The sequence below is a fragment of the Suncus etruscus genome, chromosome 14 (assembly GCF_024139225.1).
Source record: "Suncus etruscus isolate mSunEtr1 chromosome 14, mSunEtr1.pri.cur, whole genome shotgun sequence".
In the NCBI taxonomy this organism is placed as follows: domain Eukaryota; kingdom Metazoa; phylum Chordata; class Mammalia; order Eulipotyphla; family Soricidae; genus Suncus; species Suncus etruscus.
This window is the reverse complement of record NC_064861.1, coordinates 69721918-69744114: the sequence shown is the minus strand read 5'-3', so window position 1 is coordinate 69744114 and position 22197 is coordinate 69721918. Positions and strand designations below refer to the sequence as shown.

At 35.7% G+C, this 22197-nt stretch overlaps 1 pseudogene; it reads left to right on the top strand.

Annotated features, from left to right (window-relative positions):
• Positions 1-22197, top strand: part of LOC126028459 (peptidyl-prolyl cis-trans isomerase NIMA-interacting 4-like) — a 61349-nt pseudogene that overhangs the window by 2605 nt on the left and 36547 nt on the right.

Sequence of the window (22197 nt, the reverse complement as noted above, 5' to 3'; positions counted from 1 at the left end):
ATCTTTACCATTTATATTAGAACTCTGTCAGGGTAACAATTCTATTATAACTGAAGGTTTTCAATTCTCTTTTTCTCTGATCAGGAACTTGGGATTATTTAACTGAACCATTCTTCACGGAGATGAATTCATACTGGAAGAGTTTTCTGATGGGATTTTATTATCTAAATGATCACAAAGAACAAAGCAGATAAAGGGAATATGTCAATAGGAATGTGGGCTTTTTTTAATACTTCAAAATGAAGTATTTTAAAGTACTTTTCAATGATTTGAATTTGTGTAGGAACATTATTAGTGCATCAAGTAATATGAAAGAGAAAAGAAATACATCATAATTTGAACATTTTTGTAGATAGTGTCTCTTGTTCTTCCAGGGGATAAAAAAAATTAAGATCAACTTATCGATTGAACCTTTGGCTATGATATGCTTCTGCAGGAAGATGTTCACAGACTTTGTTTTATTATTGTTCATGTCTAATTATATCTGAGTAATTGCTCACTTCTAATCTAATCATGTCTTTCTACCTTGAAAATAAAAGTCTGTTAAGCAATACTAGGGGGTTGAAATGCATAACCTCAGGCTAATTTTTAATTCGACATTTCATCATTTCTATCTTGGATAGCATATGGCTGACAACAGAAAAATTAGCATTCTCTTTGTACTTGATTATTAAGGTGTGTATGCAATGTGTATGCAATAAATAAAAAGTAAGAATAATGGTTGATTTCAAATATTTTTAATGTGGCACATTTTCAAAGATATTTTCAATATCTCCAGTTACCAAATATTTGCTTATTTATTTGATTTTGGGGCCTCAACTGCCAGTACTAATGGCTTACTCCTGACTCTATCCTCAGGGATCACTCCTGGCAGTGCTCAAGGGACAGTCGAATTGATTATGCTCAGGATAAGTGACTTACCCTCTATACAATCTCTCTAGCCCAAACTGACTATGTTTAATGTGACCTTGTTCTACTATCAAATTTCTTGAGACATAAACGGAGAAGAAAATATTAAAAAAATATTCTATTGAACATTTGTCAATATAGTCTACTATGTAGGTATTTGATAGCTACTACTGTACTTTATTGGTTGGTTTATTATATTTAATCAGTCTAAGAGTCATAAGGATAATATTCATTAAATAATGCACAAGAAATTCTGGGATGTATCATCTATTATAATCCGTTCCTAAAATTATGAGAATACCTTGCTTTGAGGATATATTTTTAGTCATTTTTCAAAATTTTTGTTTATATACAAAATTAAAATATCGAAGCCTAGGATATAGTTCAAGGGCTGAAGCACATACCTTGCTTGGTAGTTTTCATTTCTGGCATTGAATACCCCTACATGCTATCAGGAGCTAGCACAGAGTCAGATTAGACCCTGAGCACCACCAGAAATGGTCCTAAAAAGCAAATAAAAAAAAAAACAGATAAAGAACGAAGGACAGTAAGATAGTAAAATAATTATTGCTAGATAGAGTTTGAATTTGAGTCAAAGTTTCATGTTTCTTCATTACAATTTATTTAAATCTGCTTAAGCCTACTGGAATTATTTCTGTCATTTAACAAATTCACACTGTGAAGACCCCCTGGTGGCCCACACTTAACGTGGTTTAATTAATATAATTTTAATTATTATAAATTACAACACCGGCATCAATGTATTATATTATCATTTAAACCTGAAATCAAAAGATATAGCAAAATATATCAAAAGATATATATTTAATTCCATGCTCAATTATATAGTAGATGAACATTAAGAACAAAAATGACAAACCAAAACAACAGCAAGAACTAGATTTTATCCAGTGGACAAGTTATTTCAGTGGAAATAGTGTAACCAATAAGTCAATAACTAAAAAACAAGGAACAGAGAGATATCACAGAGATGTAGGCACTTGCTTTCCACGTGAGAGATAGACAATAGCAGCTTCTGAATATGGGAAGGCATCCCCCCCAAACAAACAAAATAAAAATTAAAAATAAAAGCTAGTCTTGTTAATGGATATAACTAAAGAAATGAATGAATAAAATGTGTTTTAAAAAGCTCAAAATGGAGTCTATCACATCAAATCCCACCAAAATTATTTAGTACCACCTCTAGTACATTAAGTTAGAGTATATGCCTACCATAAAGGACCAGGGCACTATCCTTGCCACTGCATGGCAACTTAGTACTGCCCAAGGTAAACTAGATGACCCCAAGGCTACTGGTTCAGAGTCAACCTGAGTTGAGAATTGGTACAATAGTTCTACATAGCCAGGCCAAGTATTCCTGGACGTGACCTTGGGCCCCTTTGTGCTGCTTGGGAAGGGTTCCCCACAAAAATGTAAATTTAACTAAAACTTAGCCAAGCTATAGTTGCAGTGTCTCACCAAAGAGAAAATCAAAATTAATCTATCTGGGCTTTCTTGGTCAGCAAGGAGGGAATAACCAAATTAGTCAAACCCAAGCAACAGTGACCACTGAAGACAGACCTGAATCAACAGCAGCCAGGACCAACAATGCAGGAATTTTAAGGGTCCACATGTCATCAATTTTACTAGCTCCTCTATCTTCCTCCAAGGCCATTTCTATTTTAGAAACGTCAACCATTGACAGAACCAGTAGCTAAAATGCTAATACTGAGTGGGTCACAAACTTTGGCTGTTTTTTTAACCTGTTCACTAAGCTTGTCAACCCTAAAGAACAATTTGTAAAGCTTTCAATGGCATGGTAAGATAAAACTAACAACCCTGTCATGAATTGGAAATCAATAAAGCATTAAAAATGCAAATACATTCTTGTTAATATGATATAATTGTGAAGAACTTTTAGGCATTCAATTATCATTTAACACAAAAGCCTGTAACGATTTAATTAGGAATCCTTCACCTAATTGAGGTCAAGATTGTTAGCAGTAGATGTCTAATTAACTTGCTTACAGCAGAGATCTTTTTTAAAACCTCCCTAGATAAAATCCTTCCTTACAAAGTCTCTACCCCATTTCCCCATCCACAAACACACTTGGAATGCATAAAAAAGCTGTAAGAATCCAAATAAAGTCTATACCTGAGTAGACAGTAATTAGATTCTTGATTCTATTAATATATATATATATATATATATAATGTTTATGTATTATCTATGTGGGGAGAAGACAAAAGGGAATGTCCAAGGTCCATATTATTGTTGCAATTTATTTTGAGTATTATACAACCCAAAATGCATCTATATATTTACAAAATGGAAAGTATTTGAATAGTTTTATATCTCTTGAGAGATGGTGGTGATTATTTTGAGCAATACTTGGCTCCATGAAATGATAAAGCTAAATTAAATTGTAATCTGATATAAGAATGTAAACATCTAGTTGTTCTAGTTCAGATTAAGAATACCTCAGACACAGTAGCACTTTTAAAAGCTGTTTAAGAATATTCTGAATATTAGCCTCTTTGGGTCAAATTATGTACTTTTAAATTCTAGTTATCAAATCTCTCCTCAACCCCAAAATAAAATATAAGATAAAGTCATCAAATTAATCTTCTTTGTCTAAGAGAATAAATAGCCCATTTTATTTCTTTAAGTTTAAGAGTTGGATAATTATTTCAGCAGGAAACACATACTAGAATAGAACTTTATAATGAGTTTATAAGAACCATGAAAGATGGATTGTTCTAGGACCATCTGCCTGATGCATTGACCAAGTCCAGATTTTATCTCCTAAAGCTTTCATCCACCAAGGTTGCACAGGAAAAAATTTTTAAAGGGCAGAATCCACATCAATTGAATAATTATTCATTAATTATATGTGCTTTTATGGTTAAAGATTTTCTTTTATTTGTTTATACTTAGCATATACCAAGTAAATTCTGTCCTTGGTTTTTTTTCTCCAAATTTTACATTTAACAACTTTAAAAATTAGAGTTCAACAGAATAGATGTTGAGAATGATTTGCATATAGAGTAAATGCATGTTTCCTCATTAAGATTAGCATCAACAACCCAAATTAGAAATGTGTATTACACATCACTGGAGCGGCCATTGTAAAAACTTGGAATTAATTACTTTAATGACTCAAAGACTTTGTGATTTTTATTAGGAATACTTGCCCACTTCACATTTCTCTTTAAATTTTTCAAATTTGCTTCTTAAAATCAGCAGATGAGACATTTCTTTTCCACTGGGCTATACATCAGGAACCTGAGAGTCCATCAGAAAGTAGGCCTTTCTGTTCAGTGTTCTCCAGCTTTCCCCATTGCCTTCAGTTCTTTGAACAAAACCAGCTCTCCCATGCCTTCAGCCACCATCACACACTGGTTTCTCCACATGGAAAGCATGTCCTCTAATCTATACCTTGCTGTCTTTGTGCGCCTCCATTCATTCATCATTGAAATTTCACTTCAAATGACTGTGAAAGATCTCAGATATGATGATAACAGTGACTTTCAATAGAAAACTTCTATGATGGTCAATGGACATTTTTCAAAGTCTGGAGGGAATAATCTCAATGAAGTCTTCCAAGTCTGGATTTACAAAGTGTCCTAGAAATACCCTGTATATATTAAGACAGCAGTGAAAATTATGTATGCCACTCATCCCAGGGAAATGGGCCATGAAAAAAGAATTTTTCTGAGTGTAAACCTGGTGTAGGGTTCAGTGAGAAGACATAGAAAGTAGAATCCTAAATACTATAGTATTTAAGCATCCTAATTTAAATAATAATTTATGTAATCTGTGGATTTAAATTTAAATGCAATTGCTTTTATATTCTATCCATTTCACAATCCAACTTGCAGCATTTGGTTGCTTGTCTTACAAATTAATGAGAATATACCTAACCTATAACTCTGGATGCAATCACTTCCTTTTATTTTGTTCTTTGTATCTTTTGGTGGTTGTTTGTTTATTTGGGGGCCAATCTAGCACTGCTCATGGCTTATTCCTGGTTGTAAGATCAGAGATATTTCCTGGTGGGATTCAGGAGACCAATGTGGTACTGGAGATCGAACCCTGAGTGGACTGTCTGCAAAGCAAGTGCTCTACCTGCTATACTATTTTCCAGCCCCTATATGCTATTTCTGAAATTTTTCTTTACTAAGACAATAGTTTATCTTATACTTTCCTTCATGTTTAGACTACAAAGTTGGAAGAAAAGTGGACATGATTTTAAAAAGAAAGAAAAATATCTATTAAGAAGCAAACAAAATTCTGCACTCTCTAGAAGCTAGACAAGCAATCATTTGGCAAGACTGATAAGGGGGGAAGTAGCAACATATTAATAATATTGTCGACCTTCTGCAGGAACCGAACAAACTGAATAATGTACAAAGTGGTCTTAGACCCTATCTTTAAACAGCACAACTTACAAAGGACTCCAGGAAGCAGGAAGGTAAGTTCAGATGTTTTCTGGAGAGGTAAGTAAAACAATTTTAGCACTGCCTAATCCATTGATTAGAGTCCCCCCTAAGGAGAGATGTTTACATGTAAATATTCTCTTCCTTTGAAATTATCCTTCTGTCAAAGGGAGTCTCATACACAATCATGTGAATGTTTTATGTGATTAATTCACTAAAAAACTTATTACTGATGATCCCTACTGAATGAAGATATGCTAGGAGCTATGCTAGAAACTTCCATTTGTAAATGTGCATATTTGGTTTTGCTATCTTTGGGTAGAGAACTTGATAAATCACCAGTCACACTTCTTGGCTTCTCCTGTTTTTGAACTCTTAGTCAGCAGCTATTACATGGACTATGTATTTCTTAGTTATAAAGAGAGAAAGAGGCAGCACTGTATAATGTGTTAAAATTATATTTATCCAAAGACTTTGCTGTTTTTCATAAATATGCTCAAAATTTGGTTCTCCTCTTTAGCTTCTAGGTGGATTCAAAATAGATACTCACAGAAAAAGAAAGGTTGAATAAGACTGGAGAAATGTGACAATAGTCAAAATACAGTAGCATATTTATAATAAAAATTAAAATGTAGTCATTGAACATCTACTCAAACAACCCTTACAGTTGTCTGAATGTGTTACTTACAAGTAATAAAAATTTTTGAGAGAATGTCTAAGACATAGCAATAAAAGAAGTGCTTCCTGTATATCAGAGATTATCTCTTACAGATCAACAATCTGCACCCAACAATTATTGTACTAGATATGCTCATTCAGATTTTATTAAGTTTTATCCCATCAAGTTAGTAGGTATAATATGAAGAATGTGAATAGTGAACTAGTGTTAGAAATTAGGGAAGTAAACATCCTTTTTTGCCATTAAGCAAAAAGACATTTAGTTTCCTGCTAAAATCATGCTCATGAATGTGGCCTAAAACAGTCAATACTCTTGATATTGTAATTCTAGATGCTTCTGCCAGGAGAAAGAAAACGGGGGAAAAATACAAAGCAAACCAAGAGTTAGTTGATGCAGGAGTGGTGACAATGGATCTCTGTAGTTGTTCAAGGTTCCCAGGCTCATTAATATTTTTAGGAGAAATATTGAGTAGTAATGATGAAACTATAAAAAATAATATTGAATATTAATGATGCTCAGACTCAGAGTTAGGAATGTTGAAAAGTTCTTGGAAAATAAAGAAGAAAATGAAACTCCTTAGGTGAGAAGGAACTTAGTATAGGATTAATTTAAATGTGGCTGGTTTTGTAGTTTTTTTTTTTTTATTGTGGGATTTTTGTGGGAATTTTATAGGAAAAACCAAGTCTTTATGCAAGACTCAAAACACTCTTTGACTTTCTTATCAATTGATAAAAATTTTACAAAGAAATTGCTAAAAATGTTAAAAAGAATTCAAGGATCCTACAAAGATCCTGGCTGGTCTGAGCCCTTTGGATTCGGCCATTTGTCTTAGGCATGTTCATTATCTTATCCTCCTTGGGGACGCAAAATTCTAAGGATCTGAGCCAGACCCCTATTAGGTCAATAGGAACAGATGGAACTTCTAGCAAGGGGAGGCTGACTGAGGCTTCTTCTTCAACTACTAACACTGTGAGTAGTCTCAAGATACAACTACTGTGCTAAAATTCTGTACGCAGTCAATATTAAGTAATTCAATAGCCTATCTACAATAAATGGATTGATATCTTAGCAGATACTTATTTCTTTGTGTTAAAGAAATATTTGATCATACTTTAAAAGAGAATTAGTGATTTTTATAATTGACTTGTATATCTTATTGAAATAATTTCAATATTTATACATGCTTTCCTGATAAAAAAAAACCCCAAAAAAAGACATCTTATTTTTTATTACAAACTAGCCTTGTAAGCCATAAAATACCCATAAATTATATAGTTTTTGGAGATACTAGCTTTTACATCTTTACTTTTTAATTTAAATGCAATAATTGTTGTTTAAGTTTTATTTTGTGCTAAGAACTCTTTATGAATGATGCTATCTCTTTTACAACTCATTTTCTTAATGTTTTAATAAGAGTGAAACTTATGGCTTATCTATGTAGTAAAATTTCATAGGTCGTCCTTTTTTAAAAAATTGAAACTCTTCTCACTGTATCTTACCTTGACAAGAGACCATCAACTATTCATGTTTAGGAAAAAATGAGGTTGTTCAGCAAATCTCGACATTCTCTTTGAATCTCTTAATCAAAGACATTTTCAAGAGAGTACTGAGGCTAAAAGGGCATTAGATCACCTGGGAAAAGACATGGAAAATTACCCATCTGCTTGATAGCTGGGGGGTATGGGGCATTGAATTATATCCGGAAAGAAGAGAAAATGTTCTGTGGTAGTTCTACTTTTTCAGATCCCAAATGATCATCTTTGTAGAGGGAGAAATTTTAGGGACTTTCATAAGAAACTGTCTCCCTATGCCTGCCTAATTATTGACTTCCTGTTCAGTTCTGTGGTATGAAACTGTTGTTACTTGTCCAAATCAAGCCTTACTCTTCATCTTAGAATGACCTACATAATTCTTCCATCTTGAAGCATAAGTTTTTTTTCTAACTTACTTGATATTGTTCTTTTACATAAACACACATGAGCATGTATCTACCTGACATTTATCTTTTTCTTTAGTGAGCATGTATCTACCTGACATTTATCTTTTTCTTTAGTGGGATAAAAAATTTGCTCAAATACATTTTGAAGGGCAGGGTATTATATCTCTTCTTATTTTTGTGTTCCCTTTATTTATGTTTTTTGGGCCATACCTAGTGGTGCTCTGTGATTCTTCCTGGCTCTGCACTCAGGAATCACTCCTGGCAGACTCAGGTTGTTGGGTGAGGAGGTCAGAACCAACTATATAGAATACCAGTGTTGAACCCAGGTTGGTTGCATGCGAGGAGAATGCCCTATGTGCTCATTATCCTAACTCTCTACCCATTTTTTTATTCTTTTCTTGAATGGTGATCACTTTTCCTTACTACATGTCTAGCTATGTATCTGGCACCTTCCCTGTATTCAGCTGGAGAAGAAAGAACAAAGAATGAATGGGGAGAGGTATAAAATTTCAGAGAGGTGGAATATGCTATCAAGAATACTTCAGCTTGGGGCTGGAGAGATGGGACAGTGGTAGGGTATTTGCCTTGCATATGGCCGGCGAGGATGGAAGGGAACCTGGTTAAATTCCTGGCATCTCATATGGTCTCCCAGCCTGCCAGGGGCAACTCTGAGTGCAGAGTCAGAAGTAAATCTTGAGCACTGCTGTTTTGGGGTGTGGCCCCAAAACAATCAATCAATAAAATAAAGTTAAAACAAAAAAGAATACCTCAGCGTAGGGCCAGAGCATTAACACAGTTGGTAGGGCATTTGCCTTGCATGTTGTTGACTGGGTTTGATCCCTGACATCCCATATAGCCCCTGAGTCTACCAGGAAAAATTTCTGAGCATAGAGCCATGACTGCCACTATGTGTGACCCCCCCCCCCCAACAAAAAGAGCTCCTCAGCAGAAAAATGAGGGCAACTCTTAAATATATCAAGAGTGCCTTATTAAATATCATCTACTGTATATGTGATAGTGCCATTTATAGTGTGCATCTATTTATTAAAATTTTTATTGCCTCTCTCTACAGACTTAATTTTTAGCTTCACCAGCTCAGGTAAAACAAGCCTGCATCTCTAAGATTTTTAAAGGGAACAATACATAAAAGAATTGTAAAAGGGCTACAAAAAGTTATAAGGTCATCCTAGGCTTCCACTGTCATATAGTTCCCTGACTACAGTTATTGTTGTCAAATCTGTCAAAAGTTATTCTGTATCTTAAGTCAGTAGTGGCTCCCAAACACAGCTCTGAGGTCATAAAAAATGTCTTTGTGGGGGACATTCTTCTTAAAGGGAAAAGATCCTGTTTTCTTCCACAGTGTTCTCTGCCTGCGTCTATACCACTTTGTAGCAGTTCAGCTCCAGTGTTTGGCTAATAGAAAATGACAGCTCTTAAGCTACTGCAAATAATCTTAAAATATTAGGGTCAGTTAGGAGGTGAGAAGAAGTAACAAGAGATAAATGAATTGAGAGAAGTCACCAGATGCCTAACAGCTGAGAAACCAGCCGGGAGTGAAATTGTCAGGAAAATATCCTAGTAACAGGAGCCAAAAATTATTTGAAGACTGAGGGGACCTGGTGCTCAATGTGAAGTTGTGTTTATCTTTAATACACCCCAGTGGGTATCCCCATATTCCAAATCTTCATCAAAGACCACAAAATACACACTTGCAATTTCTGAGGGAGTGGCTGGGTTTTAGGGTTGGTATAGAAACAAAGACATTTGGGAGACAGAGTGATAGTACAGCATGAAGGGCACTGGACTTGGAAGTAGTAGATCTGGGCTTAATCCCTGGCATCCCTTACGTTTTCCCAAACTCCTCCTGGTATAATTCTTGAGCACCAGAGCCAGAAGTAACCCAGGAGATTCACCAGGAATAGCCAAATCACCTCCTCTTTCTGCAAAATAATAATAATAAAAAAGAACTAGAGACATTTTTCTGAATTGATACCATGGAGAGCAAAAACTAGTCCACACAGGGTGGGGAGATGATCAAACCTATAAAAGGAGACTGATGGCCCATCAAAGAGAGCCATTGCTGCTCAGGAAGTAGGACACATTTGGGGAAGCAATTTGGAAATACACAAAGATTGGATTTTGGGGTTTGAAGCCTATTTCTCTGGCAGTAATGTACCAGCTGACACACAGCCTGTGGAGGAAGTGACTGATAAAAGAACGGTTTACATAATAAAATGGAACCATTCAAACTAAGATAAGATAGAGATGACAGGCAGCCCAGATTCAAGACAAGACTGGAACATGTTGCAGTAGAGCCAGAGCTAGGGGGATGATTGCCAAGATATAATGAACAACTCAGTGCCTCCTGAAGACATTAATGAGTCTGTTGAAGCTTTGGCAGAAGGAAACAGGAGATGGAGGGGTGCAAGAGCTGACATGAGGATAGGGCAGGGGAAAGTTGCTAAGGGTCACCACCTTCACAGTCTTCTTTCACACTTAGAACTTTATATCTTTGCCAATCTTCTGCTCACTTGCTGCCTAGCTCTGGTCTTTCCTATCCTTGGAAAGATCATAGATTATGCAATGGGAACAGATTCTTGGCACTAGCTCACCGATATACCTTCTCTGTCCTAGAGCTGTCTCTGTTTGCTCTTGGAGGTGTGGAGGGAGTGTTATTCCTGTCTCCTTTTTCTAGAAGATATCAAGTAAACAAGAGCTGAGAACATTCTAAGTGACCTCTGGACTCAAATGATGATGAAACTTCTGAATCTGCCCTCCTTCTTCCAGGATGAATCTTTTCTCCCTCAGACACAACATTTTTAACTGTTCTCCTCTGTGTGAACTAAGACTGGCTCATCTCCTACTAAAAGGTAATGATTGAGAGCTATCCAGAGTGTGCAGTAAGTCTCAGAGGTCCTGAGACAAACAGAAGAAGTCTATTGGAGATGCTGGCTGCAAGAGGTAAGTCTTCCTATATCTCTCCTTCTCACACTTCTATTTGGGCTGTGAACTAGATTCTCCTCTCCAGATTGCAGTTACAAAAAATGTCAGTGAGCCCCTTTGAAATGTGTGGACAGATAAAATATGGGATGTTCTCTTCCTTGAAATGTTCAGAGTTGTTAAATGTATTGATATGAATGTGATACTTCATCAGGGCAGTTTGGATTTTAGCCAATCTGGCTCATAGAAATAGCTACCTTATCCCTATCTAATGTCTATCATAAAACCCGTATAGCCACAATTAGTTGAACATTTAATAAGAATAATGGTATTCTAATTATTCCTACTGGGAATTGTGCTCTACACCTAGAAAAACATTTTTACTATGCAGCATTTTCTTAACTGGAAAACTTCATTTCTTCTTGTAGGTATCCTTGGGGCTATAGAATATTCTTGTCTGTCTAATTCTTACCTATCAATCTTGGGAAATTTTTGTTCTCTACTCTTTCTAGAGAAATTCTTTGGTGTAATGGAAAGAAACAGTGCTGCATTTCTGTTTAGTAATTCGTATGCATAAATTAATTTGGAAGTCACTTTTACTTATATTAAAAACAACAAATAAATGAGCTTGATATATTCCCTAAAAGAGAATTTGGAGTGGCCAAAGAGATAGTATGGAAGTAAAGCATTTGCATTGCATGCAGAAGGATGGTAGTTTGAATCCTGGTGTCCCATATGGTCCCCCGAGCCTGCCAGGAGTGATTTCTGAGCGTAGAGCCAGGAATAACCCCTGTGCACTGCCGGGTGTGACCCTCCCAAAAAACAGACAAAAACAAACAAAAAAGAGAATTTGGGGGCACAATGTCTAGGGTTACTCCTGGTAGTACTTTGGGACTATGTGAGATTCCCAGGATTGAACCTGGGTTAGCCATGTATAAGACAGGTGCTGTGCCTACAATATTATCTCTCCTTCCTCAGGATGTAAATATTATAATTTCTAAGCGAATTCAAACTTGGATAAAAACCTTATGTTTAGGTCACCCCATAATATCCTATTCAACTTACTTACTGATTAATAAATGAAAAATTTGCCAATAAAGATGATAAAATTCCAGAGTTCTTCAGATTTTGTACTTCAATAATAGTCATTGCCTGCCCATTTTTAAGTCAAATTTACTTTTAATACTTTAAAAAAATTGTGAGGATAGTATAGTTTTCATATATCCCCATATTCAGCTTCCCTTCTTTCTTATTAACATCTAATAATTAGTATGGTATATCTGTTAAATTGATAAATATTTATATAATTTTAGTAAAATCCATACTTTTACTTAATTGACTTATTTTTTTCTTTCTTTTTTTTTTTTTTGAGGCCACACTTATAGGTACTCAGAGGTTACTCTGGCTTTGTACTCAAGAGTTACTCCTGTATTAGTAAGAATTTTGTAAAAAAATACTTAAAAACCTAAAAAAAAAAAGAAGAGTTACTCCCGGCAATGCTCAGAAGACCATATTGGATAGTGGGTCAGATGTATACAAGGTAAATCTACTTTCTGTATCACTCTAGCCTCCAGTAGACTTATTTTTGCTATAGCAGGATACCCTTCAAAATTCTATATCACATGTCAAGTCTTCTTAAAATATTCTTGACTGTCACTATTTCTCAAATTTTCCTGTTTGGAGTGACATTGACAGTTTTAGGAATATTTGTCAAGTATTTTGTAGAATGTCCATTAACTGCGATTTATGTATTGTGTTTCTTATGATTAGTTGAAGGTTATAGGCTTGGAGGGAGAGACTACGTAGGTAAGGTGGCATTTTATCACAACATATCAAGGGTAGATGCCAGCAATATGATTTGTCATTGTGGGTATTGATATTCTTGGCTGGCAAAATATTTAAATGTTTCCATCACTTAACGTTGTTCTTCCCAGGCTTTTTTTCATACTATTATCTTTAGGAATAAGAATGTATTCCTCTTACTTTTTCCTTTAAAAGGTAAAATAAGTCTTTGGAGAAAACTATTCGAGTAATAATATAATAAAAATATAAAAGAGCCTGGGGGATCTTGTAGTACCAGAAACTAAGAAAGTATTAAAGAAATGAAAGGACAACTGCAATTGTTATTGTGAAAGATTTGTAAGTCACGTTGATCACAATAAAAATTATTTAAAAAAAAAGAAATGAAAGGACAGAGTTATGTCCAGTGGATATAGAAACTATTCTGAAATATTTCCTAGTGGTCAAAATTAGAACAGTTCAAACAACAAGATAAAGAAATATGTAGGGCTATAATCCAACATGAAACATAAACATGCAGGTTTCATACTAATATCACTCATAACTGAATTAAAAATGGGCAAGAAGACCCATGAACTGAAATACTCTTATAATAGGTATAAATAATTCCCCCTAGTAGGGGTAGATCTTGTTTCTTCATATCCAATTATTGGATAGTTGTTGAATTTAGCAACTTATTCCTAATGATGGAGTATAGAGTTCAAAATGTTACTTTACATTAGAGAAGACTAGTCAATCCTTTCAATGGGTTAAAGCCAACATCCAAAATTCTGTAGCTCCTTAATGGAAGCTGATGATAGGGTACTTGATTCTGTAGAAGTTCTCCACCAAGCTAGTCATCAGCAAATATAATACTATCCAACAAGAGAATGAAAGGACATTGTACAAGATGCACATTGAATGAATGGTACAAAAAAGTTCTGAGAAGCCATCACAGTTCAGAGAAAACTGTGGAAACATGGTAACCAAATCTAATGTGATTTCTTAGGTTTGCTCTGGAACAGAAAATGATTGCTAATGGAAAATTTGGTCTAATCTGAAGTCAAAACTGTAGTGAATAGCAGTGCTTTAATAAGAGTTTCTTTATTCTAATATTTGTATAAGAATTGCTTGACTTAACTTTGCAACTTCTCGTATATGTATGAGTTTCCCAAGAAAAATCATTAGTAAAAAATAAAAGACAGGGCTATATAGATAGTAAGGGGGAGATAAGGCATTTTCCTTGCATTCAACTGACTCTAAATTGATCACTACTACCTCATAGGGTCTTTTAAGTATCAAAGGCAAGATTAAGTAATAAACACTGCTAGGGTAAACCCCCTAACTAAAAATTAATTAATTGATTACACTAAAAATAAATAAATTACAGATCCTAAAGTAAGCATGAGAAACAAACTACAACAATCAACCTTTAAAATATATGTTTCAAGGAGGTGGGCTGAGGGATTGGAGGGAAATTAGAGATACAAGTGGAGGCAAATCGGCACTGGTGATGGAACAGGTTTTGGAATATTGTATGCCTGAAAATCAACTATGCATAACTTTGCAAAAAATAATTCCTTAATTGAAAAATTAAATAAATTCTAAATTTAAAATAAAACATCTTTTAAAAAAATGTGTTAAGTATATGATAATTAAACATAGAGACTAACTTAAATGACTCATCTTTCTATTAATAAATAAAGTTAGGAGAGTAAATTCATTTTCTGATTTTTGAACCTAAGAAAACCATAGACTGCTTTGATTTCATTATTTACACGCAAACATCTTTATAAGCAGAATATTTATATTTTTAATTTTGAGTAAGTGGCACTTCAAACATTTTTGCTCAAATTCTTAATTTTTTAATATCTTTATTTAAACACCTTGATTACAAACATGATTGTAGTTGGGTTTCAGATATGTAAGGAACACCCCTCCTTCACAAGTGCAGCATTCCCATCACCAATATCCCAAAACTCCCTCCTCACCACCCCACCCCTGCCTATACTCTAGACAGGCATTCTACTTCCCTCATTCATTCACATGATATGATAGTTCTTAATGTAGTTATTTCTCTAACTGCACTCATCACTCTTTGTGGTCAGTTTTATGTCTGAGCTGGACCTTCCAGCCCTCCTCTCTTTTGTCTCTGAGAATTATTGCAAGAATATCTTTTATTTTTCTTAAAACCCATAGAAGAGTGAGACAATTGTCCTTCTATCTTTCTTTCTGACTCATCCATGTATAGGAAAATGTAATAACTTCATCTCTCCTGATGGCTGAATAATATTCCACTGTGTATATATACCACAGTTTCTTTAGCTATTCTTCTGTCGAAAGGCATCTTGGTTGTTTCAAGAGTCTGGCTATTGTAAATAGCGCTGCAATGAATTTAAGTGTGAGGAAGGGATTTTTTTTATTGTATTTTTGTGTTCCTAGGGTATATCCCTAGGAGTGGTATAGCTGGATCGTATGGGAGCTCAATTTCCAGTTTTTGGAGAAATCTCCATATGGCTTTCCATAAAGGTTGGACTAGATGGCATTCCCACTAGCAGTGAATAAGAGTTCCTTTCTCTCCACACCCCCACCAGCACTGCTTGTTCTCATTCTTTGTGACGTGTGCCAATCTCTGTAGTGTGAGATGGTACCTCATAGTTGTTTTGATTTGCATCTCCCTGATGGTTAGTGATGTGGAGCATTTTTATGTGCCTTTTGGCTATTTGTATTCCTTTTTTTACAAAGTGTCTGTTCATTTCTTCTTCCCATTTTTTGATGGGATTAGATGTTGTTGTTGTTTTTTCTTGTAAAGTACTGTCAGTGCCTTGTAAATTTTGGATATTAGCCTCTTATCTGATGGGTATTGGGTGAATAGTTTCTGCCACTTAGTGGGTGGCTCTTGTATCCTGGGCACTATTTCCTTTGAGGTGCAGAAGCTTCTCAGCTTACTATATTCCCAGTTGTTTATCTCTGCTTTCACTTGTTTGGAGAGTGCTGTTTCCTCCTTAAAGATGCCTTTAGTCTCAATATCATGGAGTGTTTTACCTACGTGTTGTTCTATATACCTTATGGTTTCAGGTCTGATATCAAGGTCTTTAATACATTTGGATTTTACCTTCATACATGGTGTTAGCTGGTGGTCTGAGTTTGCTTTTTTGCAAGTGGTTAACCAGTTCTGCCAACTTGTTGAAGAGGCTTTCCTTCGTCCATTTAGGCTTTCTTGCTTCTTTATCAAGAATTAGGTGACTGAATGTCTGGGGAACATTCTCTGAGTATTCAAGCCTATTCCAATGATCTGTGGGCCTGTTTTTATTCCAAACCATGCTGTTTTGATAACTAGTGTTTTGTATACAGTTTAAAATTGGGGAAAGTAATGCCTCTTATATTCCTTTTCCCCAGGATTGCTTTAGCTATTCAAGGGTGTTTATTGTTTCAAATTAATTTCAGAAGTGTTTGATCCACTTGTTTGAAGAATGCCCTGGGTATCTTTAGAGGGATCACATTAAATCTGTATAATGCTTTGGGGAGTATTGCCATTTTAATGATGTTGATCCTACCAATCCATGAGAAGGGTATGTCTTTTCATTTCCACGTGTCTTCTCTTATTTCTTGGAGCAGGGTTTTATAGTTTTCTTTGTACAGGTCCTTCACCTAACACAGTCAAGTTGACTCCAAGAAATTTGAGTTTGTAATGTAAATTTACTAATGTAAAAGGGGTTGTTTTCTTTCTTTCTATTTTTTTTTTTTGGTTATTCGGGGCACACCCATTTGATGCTCAGGGGTTACACCTGGCTAAGTGCTCAGAAATTGCCCCTGGATTGGGGGGACCATATGGGACGCCGGGGGATCGAACCGTGTTCCTTCCTTGGCTAGTGCTTGCAAGGCAGACACCTTACCTCTAGTGCCATCTTACCGGCCCCAGGTTGTTTCTTAATGTACATTTCTTCCCTATCATTTTTGGTATATACAAAGGCCATTAACTTTTTGTATGTTAATTTTGTAGTCTGCCACATTGCTGTATGAATATATTGTTTCTAGTAGCTTTTTGGTAGAGTCTTTAGGGTTTTCTAAGTAGAGTATCATGTCATCTGCAAACAGTGAGAGTTTGACTTCTTCCTTTCTCTATCTGGATTCCCCTGATATCTTTTTCTTGCATAATTGCTATAGCAAGTAATTCCAGTACTATGTTGAATAGGAGTGGTGAAGAGAAGACAGCCTTGTCTTGTACCAGAATTTAGAGGAAAGGCTTTTATTTTTCTCCATTGAGGATAATATTTGCCATTAGCTTATGGTAGATTGACTTAACTATATTGAGAAAGGTCCCTTTCATTCCCATCTTTTTAAGAGTTTTTTTTTTTATCAAGAATGGGTGTTGGACTGTATCAAATGCTTTCTCTGTGTTTATTGATATGATCATGTGATTTTTATTTTTCTTGTTGTTGATGCTGTGTTGTATGTTATTAGATTTATGAATGTTGAATCATCCTTGCATTCCTGGGATGAAACCTACTTGTCCTTTGCAACTTTTCTGCGTCTAAAGTTTGTGTTGTCTGATATTAACATGGACACCCAGCTTTTTTAAGGGTGTTGTTTGCTTGGATAATTTTCCTCCAGCCTTTGAATTTGAGTCTATGTTTGTTCTGATTATTCAGGTGTTTTTCTTGTAGGCAGCAGAATATTGGATTGATCTTTTTTTATCCATTTCGCCACTCTTTGTCTCTTAATTGGTGCATTTAGTCTATTGACATTGAGGGAATATGATTGCCTTGGGATTTAATGCCATCTTTGTTTATAAGTTTGGCATGTCTATTGGTCTGTCTTGTCTTAAAGTAGACCTTTTACTTTTTCCTTTAAGGCTGGTTTTGCATCTGTAAAGTTTCTGGCCTGTTGCTTATCTGTGAAGCTATGTATCCTTTATTCAAACCTGAACATGAGTCTGGCTGGGTGCAGTATTCTAGGTGATGCCTCCATTTTATTCAGTCTTGTCAAAATATCCCATCACTGTCTACTGGCCTTGACAATTATTTGTGACATGTCTGCTGTATATCTTAAGGATGCTCCTTTAAATTTAATTTCCCTTTTTAATCTTGATGCTTTCAGTATTCTATCTCTATCTGTAGAATTTGTCATTGTGACTAGGATGTGTCTTGGGGTGTTTTTTCTTTGGGTCTCTTTTGGCTGGTACTCTTTGGGCATGCAGGATTGATTTCATGCAGTCTTTAGCTCTGGGAGTTTCTCTGTAATGATGTCTTTGACTGTTGATTCTTCCTGGGGATCTCCTTCTTTGGCCTCTGGGACTCCAATGATTCTTAAGTTGTTTCTGTTGAGTTTATCAAAGACTTCTATTTTCATCTGTTCACATTTCTTGAGTACTTTTTCCATTGCCTGATCGTTTGCCTTAAGGTTCTTTTCCAATCTCTTCAGCTGTATGGAGTTGTTATGCATTTCATCTTCCAGTTCACTGATTCTGTCCTTGGCTGCTGTTATCCTGTTGGAGAGGCTTTCCATTGAGGTTTTCAGTTCAGCTACCATGTGTTTTCAGATCTGTTATTTCAGTTTGGAGTTTTCTGATTTCTATCTTTGTGCTCTGATCAACTAGAGCTGTTTTCTTAGATTTCCATGAGGATCTTTTATATTTCAATTTTAACCTCCTTATCTGAGTGATTAATCAGATGTTTGGTATTTTTTGGGTCATCAGAGCTATCATCTTCTCTGTACATGGTGTTTGCCTATGAGGTTTCCCCATTGTCACATTTGTAGTTTGATTTTTTTTCTACATGTTATGATAGGATTCATTAGTTAGAAAGAGCATTCAGCAGTGAAGCGAAGCGGAACCCTGTTTGGGTGGGCCCCAGAAGCCTCAGTCTCTAAGATTCCCATGGGGGGGGCACTCTCTAGGTGGGCATGCTTAGGTACCCCTCAATGAGGAAGGTAGTGGGGGCCTGCACTCACCCTGGTCAGGTGGATCCAAGACTCCTTAGTCTCTGAGCTTCTCATGGAGGACACTCTCCAGGCAGGAACACCTATACCCCTCAATTATGGGAGCAGTGGAGGCCTGCACTAGCCCTGGTCAGGCAGGTCCAAGACCCCTCAGTCTCTGAGCTTCTCACAGAGAGCACTCTCCAGCTCATCCAAATCTTAAGAGGTGTTTTCTCACAGCAGTTTTCAGGGATTACTCCTACTTTTGTTCTCAGAGATCACTCATGATAGTGCTCAGAGAACTATATGCAGTGCCAAGTAATAAACTGGACTCAGATTCCAGGAGTGAATGGAGCACAAAGTCAGGTGTAATTTCTGGTTTGCCTCCCTCCCTGAGGTGAAAGCAATGTACCAGCTTCACTACTACCACCGTAAGCATTTTTCTCAGGTTAAAAGCAGAGAATGCCATAAAATTCTTAATTTTTTAAAAAAGGCTGTTCTTGACCTTCACCAAAAATCCTTCACATACATACACTATTTTCATTAAATTTTGTTTGTAACCCATTTGTACTACATTGTATAGAATAATAGTTATTTTTAACATGTTATCTAAAATTACTTTTTAGACAGACATATGGCTTACTCTGATTCTGATGTTAGAACTAGAAATAAATACAGTCCACACTAGTTACAGTCATGTTACCATTTCAGAATCACTCACAGATAATACTCACACATCCTCAACTTCCCACTTCATAATCAGATGCATATTAAACATTAATATCAAACAAGTATATTTAGTGTTATGTGTTATGTAAATGTAGATACAAAGAAACCACAGTAAAACACACTGAGCTACATAAACCTGTAATTTCTACTATAAGGAAAATAACTTATATTTTTGTATCTTACAAGTAGATTATAGAATGTGTGACTTCAATCTTACAATTAGGATTTAGCAGAATCTGTGATGAAACTGGATAGTACCATGACATTTTTTAATAAAAATTACTATAGAATTCTATTTAAAAATACTAATTTATTTGTTTTTCCTGTTTTAGCAATACTCTAGTATTTGGCATAAACGATTTTATTAACAATAGCAAGTAGAATAACTAGAATGTTTAATCAAGAAACCTCTATAATGGGGCTTGAGCACAGTGGGTAGAGCATTTGCTTTGCACATGGCCAACCCATATTTGATACTTGGCATCTCATTTGGTCCCCCAAGCACTGCCATGATTAAATTTCTGAGTGCAGAGCCAGGAGTAAATTCTGAGCACTGACAGATTTGTAACCCCTCAAGAAAAAGAAAACTTTATAACAAAAATAAGTGTTAAAGGGGCCAGAGCGGTGGCACAGAGGTTTGAAGTTTGCCTTGCATGCGGCTAACCTATGACGAACTGCGGTTTGATCCCCCCACGTCCCATATGGTCCCCCAAGCCAGGAGTGATTTCTGAGTGCATAGCCAGGAGTAATCTCTAGGCATCACCTAGTGTGGCCCCAAACCCCAAAAAATAAAATAAAATAAAAAATAAGTGTTATAATTAAGTATTTAGTAAAATCTACTAACTATTAAATAAACTCCTTAATTATTAATAGTACAAACTATATTTCATTTCATCACCTATATCACTTAAATGAAAATAGAGGGATAAATATAGTGGTATATACTCATTTATTTTATTTTTTTAAGTTTCTTTCAGTTAATAGAAGAATGTGGAAAAGAATAGTTGAGGGTATTTGGGAATTAAGAGAGCATCAATACCAGTTCTCTTACATATAATCTATTCTACTAAAGGGTAAATTTGACATGTTTCCAGCCACCACTAAAACTGTCAGAAAACCCTTGAAAGTGGCATTTGAAAAAAATCAATAGTGACCCTTCAAATCTTTTCAGTTGGTCAACTTTGATTGCCTGGGTCCTTGTAACAGGAGAGAGAGAGAGAGAGAGAGAGAGAGAGAGAGAGAGAGAGAGAGAGAGAGAGAGAGAGAGAGAGAGAGAGAGAGAGAGAGAGACCCATTTAGAGATACAATATTATAGAAACATTGAAATGCATCCTTGGGTCCTACTTAGAAAAAATATCATGATTTCTTAAATGCATTCATCTCCTGGGGGATAAAAAGGAATAAAAAAGAGTTTAGTGGATTAACTCTTAACATGTAACTTTGGAAAGAAATGTCAGGAAAGTTTTCCCATTAGCAAAGATGCTAAATTTGCTATGGATGCTGCTTTTTGAGAAAATCTTTTTTCAAGTATTTTATTACCAAGTAATTTGACGTTTGAAGTTGAGTTCAGTGAAATGACTGGATAAAGAAACTATGGTTCAGATACACAATGGAATACTACTTGGTTTTAGGAAAAGATCAAATCATACAAATTGCTACTATATAGATGGATCTAGAGAAAATCATGGTGGGGAAAGTTAGTCAGAAAGAAAGGGACAGACATAGAATGATCATTGTCATACATGGGGCATAAAAAAACATAGCAGAGGAATAACAATGCCTAAAGATAATAGAAAGCTTACTAGCAGAGATGGCAGATGTGAAAAAATGGTGGATAGAAGTATAGTTTTTGTATACCACTGTATACACACTGGTATACATTCTGGTATACACTAAGAACTATATACATATGGAAGAGATGGAGCTGGGATGTTTTACTTATAAAGTCCTACCAATAACCAGTAACAGTTTTGTCAAACATAGTGCCTCAAATAAATTATTTTAAAAGATAAGTGCAGCTATTACTTTTGTTTGTATTTGGGGCCACGTCTGGCAGTGCTCAGGGTTTACTCCTTGCTGGCAGGCCTGGGGGAACATATAAGACGCTGGGGATCAAATATTTTTTTCTTTTCTTTTTCTTTTTTTTTTGGGGGGGGGGGGGTTTTGGGCCACACCCGTTTGATGCTCAGGGGTTACTCCTGGCTATGTGCTCAGAAATCGCCCCTGGCTTGGGGGGACCATATGGGACGCGGGGGGATCGAACCGCGGTCCGTTCCTTGGCTAGCGCTTGTAAGGCAGACACCTTACCTCTAGCGCCACCTTCCCAGCCCCCAAATATTTTTTTCTAACATTTTACTTATGTGAAAGCTGTTGGTCATATACATGGACTATCAGAAGAAACACATTTTTTGTTATATACTTAAACATAACTTTAAATATTGTCAAGATGAAATTTCTGGGGGTAATAAAAACATTCCAGACAGAGTAGGAACATGATTTTACAACTATTTTCATTGTCAGTTTGTCACTTACTTGACAAATATAAAGGTTCCCCCTAATAATATGATCCCAGCAGTAATTTTTTTGTTTGTACTTCAATGATAAATGTGCTATTCATCTTATAGGTTACATGGACTCTAATTAAATTTCCCTAAACATGTGAATTGAGTTACTCATTCAAGTGTCACACTCATTTTCTCCCTGTCTCTATTTAATTTTTTTCTTTCAGAACTTTATTTTCCTCACGCAGTCAAATTGTCTGCAGGAGAGCCAATGCTGGGCTTGGTGCTGGTCTCAAAGGAGTGATTTTTTTAAAAATCCATTTTTATTGAGGTGTACTTATACATACAGATTTTCATTGTGC